We start from the raw sequence: 3986 nt of genomic DNA on the forward strand, positions 1-3986 counted from the left end.
CGCCAGCTGTATATTTCTGACCTTTGCCTTTCCATAATTTGACTGTAAAACAACAGATTTATTTTTGCCTTCCCAGAAACGTCATTTTATATATTACCAAATATGCTTTTCGAACTCTACAGCTCCCTTCTATCCCTCATTCCTTACAAGATTTCAATACACTCCTTTATGGGGAAAAGACTTCCCCTCTTGAGAATCACTGAACCAAAATATAATTTCTGAATTACTATTCATGATAAAGCTCAATAACTAAGTTTGAGAAAACAATATTCAATTTAAAGATGGAAAAATACTGTATCATAGATAAAATGAATATTATAATATTGAGTATATTCTAATTATTAAACCAAATTATTTAAACTTCATTCTTGAAAACCAATGCAGAGACTTGTTTTTAAAATGATCTACTGAAACCATAATGAAATGCACTTTTCATACTGGTAAATTATAGTAACAAATTATATTGCTTTCCTTTGTTGAAATGTTTTCTTCAATTATATAATCCACTCATTTCCAGATATTCAGAACTAAAACTTTTAGATTTTTCTAAATAAATTTTTATCAGTTTCACCTAGTTTAGCAACTTAGAATTGAATCTATTTCTTCTATAGAATTGCCAACTAGCACAAACATCTCTCTGACTGATGCACAATGACAAGAATATAAAATAGCCATGTCTGTAAGAAATATTTATATTGTCTTTATTTTTCCAAATTCTAATAGAGTGAAATTCTGTATACCCTGAAGCTAGAATGATAATGCATATAGAGTTTTAAAAATAGTTTTGGAGAAAATATGGATGCATTTCTTTCCAAATTTTAAAAATGATTTTTTGCGTCTAAGTTAAGCAGATTGGAAAGAGGAAACAGGATAGGTCTACCTCCAGATCCAAGGTGAAGGGCCTAAATAAAATCATTCAACACAGCCCCCAACAAGGCACAATAGTTTAAAATTTTACACCAGTGACACCAGGGAGGGGTCCCACTCCCATGGCTGTCAGTATTCCGAATCGATGCGTTTTGGGATGGTGTTCAGCTGGATATTTGAAGTTCCTTCATATATTGTACCAATCTTCACATCTCGGAAGTGTTTTTCCACAGGGTAATTTTTGGTGTCGCCTACTCCTCCCATCCACTCGATACATTTGCCAGTTATTAGGCCCACAATCTCTGATGCATAATACTTGGCCATAGATGATTCTTTAATGAATGGCCTTCCAGCTTCTAAAAGCCTTGCAGCGTTGTATGTGAGTGATCTTGCAGCTTCTAGCTGGGTGGCCATGTCAGCCACTTGGTGTTGGCGTCCCTGAAAATCAAATATTCTTTTGCCAAATTGTTCCCTTTCTTTAATATATGGAATAGTGTAGTCAAAACATCCTTGAGCCAGTCCCAGCATCTGTGCAGCAATTCCTATTCTACTTTCATTAAGACCCCCAATGGCTTACTTATAGCCATGTCCAACTTGTCCCAGGATATTGGCTTCTGGAAGCTTGACATTTTCAAACGTTAATGGGCAGGTAAAAGAAGCTCTGCTTCCCATTTTGTTCTCTGGTTTCCCTATATGAAGGCCCTCAGTATCACAATCTACCAAGAAGCAGGTAATTCCTTTATGCCCAAGAGTAAGGTCTACATTTGCCATCACCATGGAGAGCTTGGCATCCTTGGCGTTGCTAATCCACATCTTTGACCTGTTGATGACATAATAATTTCCCTTTTTATCAGCTTTGGTCTTCAAAGCAAATGAATCGCTACCTGCTCCAGCCTCTGAAAGGCAGAAACTTCCCATTTGTTCCGTAGCTAGCTTGGGCAAATAGATAGCCTTCTGTTCTTCTGTTCCGTATTTTCCTAATTACTGTGTTCTGGATGTCACATACCAGAGCCACAGACGCATCAACTTTGGCTAATTCCTCTATCACTAGGACAGACGAAAAAAATGAAGCTCCTGTTCCTCCATATTTTGTGTCAATTTCAATACCCATCAACCCTTGTTGAAATAATCCTCGTATTACTGATTTTTCCATTTTTGAATTTTCATCCATGTTTGAAACCAAAGGAGTAATTTGTTCCTGGGCAAATTTTTTAACCATGCTCTTTATCATCCTCTCCTCATCTGTAAATGTTTGCAGAGGGGCATAGCGTGGGCCATTATTTGTTGCTTTGAGTCCAGCTTCTCAAAGCTGGGAAGATTTTAAGACATGAGGAGGATTTTTCCAGGAAGACAGGCAAATTGGGAAGTTTCTTCTTAGCAGTGCGCTGCCACACAGCAGCCGAACCGTGTCTCCCTCCATCTGCGCCCCAGGACCATCACCCTATAATTCTTCTTTTCATTTTAAGCATATTTATGTTTTTAAGTTTCTGCAATTTCTTTAGCATAAGATATATTTTTAAAGATATATACTATTTTAAAATCTAAAAATCACATACATTTTCAATAGTGACAAAACATATTTTCCTATTATATCTCCTGTTAAGGTTTTGTGACTCAGAATTAAGTTGGGACCAGGGTAATATTACTACTTGATACACAAATTATTCCTTTGACTTACTGAATGCAAACCCACAGGCAACACATTTATCAGGAGAGGAATAGTTAAGAGCATTTGTTAGGTTTGTATATGTACACAGTAAATAGCAAAATATTAGGTTTATGGGACAGAACAAGATAAACAAAATGAAAATTAAATGTCTGATAGTGTATTTCTAGTCTGTTTCAGCTGCTCTAACAAAAATATCATAGACTGGGTAACTTGTAAACAAAATAAATTTATTTCTTATACTTCTGGAAACTGGCAAGTCCAAGATCAAAGTACTAGCAGATATGCCTGGTGAGAGCCAGCTTCTTGGTTCATACACAGTCTTTTCATTGTGTCCTCACATGGTAACAGGGGAGAGGCAACTCTCTGGAATCTCTTTTGTAAGAGTCTCTTCAGAGTGTCTTTTGATCTCATTCAATGTGATGGTATTTTGACATGGGATCTCATGACCTAATCAAAGGTCCCATCTCTAAATACCATCACATTGGGTATCAGGTTTCAACATATGAATTTGGGCAGTGGGGAGGGGGCATAAATATTCAGTCTTTAGCATAGTGACTAAAGAATAACATAATATCTCTTCCATACCATTCCACAGAAAAGGGTGTAATGCAGAGGAAAAGAAATAGTGGAAAGTTTGAAGGTCTGGGTTCTAGCCTTTGGCCTGCACATGCTGCTTTCCTTTTGTTGTAGACAAGCTGTGTAGCCTCTATTAACCACAAAGTCCTCATCTAGGAAATATACTTGTTAGCCCCTATGAAAATCCTTAAGGTCTCTTCAAGCCTTAAGATTTTTTTTGTTAAATTAATAATAGATCAAAGTAACATGAACCATGAATAGTTAAAATAACATGAAGAGTTATGATGTATATAAAGATCTGTGGATTGTTCTCATCATAAATAAATTGTAAATTTTGCATTTTAATTATCCTTCCTAGACCCCCATCTAAAAATATATCTATACTGTTATTTATTTTGTAGTGTTGGAAGAAATGAACAAAGCTTGAGTGCTACACATGGTGATAAATTTAAAATATGTTAAAAAACCACGTTCTGATTTGGCAATCATTCTTTTTTGTATATAATGAACCTGTAGTATTTTTCTTTCAAATTTTACTTCTGAGCTATAGTTATCTACAAATACATGTGCATACATGCCTAATCTTTGGGTTTCCAAGAGTGATTGTAAAGAATTTAAAAAATAAATCACTTTACAATCTCTCATGCTGTGAGTATGTGCTAGAGCAACTTATTATGGTGAGAGAAAGGATGTATCACATTGAGGTTTCATTAATTCCATACTGTGCTAAAGCACTGATACAAAAGAAGGACATGAATTAACAAACAGCACATTTTACTATTGAAGTATGTTAGATAATACAGTCAGATATTATAACCTAAGTTCCAACTTAGAAAAGTTTTAATGAAAACTGTGGATAGTTGCTCAGATAAGC

The 3986-nt window shown here is 35.4% G+C and overlaps 1 pseudogene; it reads right to left on the reverse strand.

Moving 5' to 3' along the window:
• Window positions 1-996: 996 nt before the first annotated feature.
• LOC103001393 (short/branched chain specific acyl-CoA dehydrogenase, mitochondrial-like) lies at window positions 997-2287 on the reverse strand (annotated as a pseudogene).
• Window positions 2288-3986: the final 1699 nt, after the last annotated feature.

The sequence above is a fragment of the Balaenoptera acutorostrata genome, chromosome 5 (genome assembly GCF_949987535.1).
Source record: "Balaenoptera acutorostrata chromosome 5, mBalAcu1.1, whole genome shotgun sequence".
Taxonomy (NCBI): Eukaryota; Metazoa; Chordata; class Mammalia; order Artiodactyla; family Balaenopteridae; genus Balaenoptera; species Balaenoptera acutorostrata.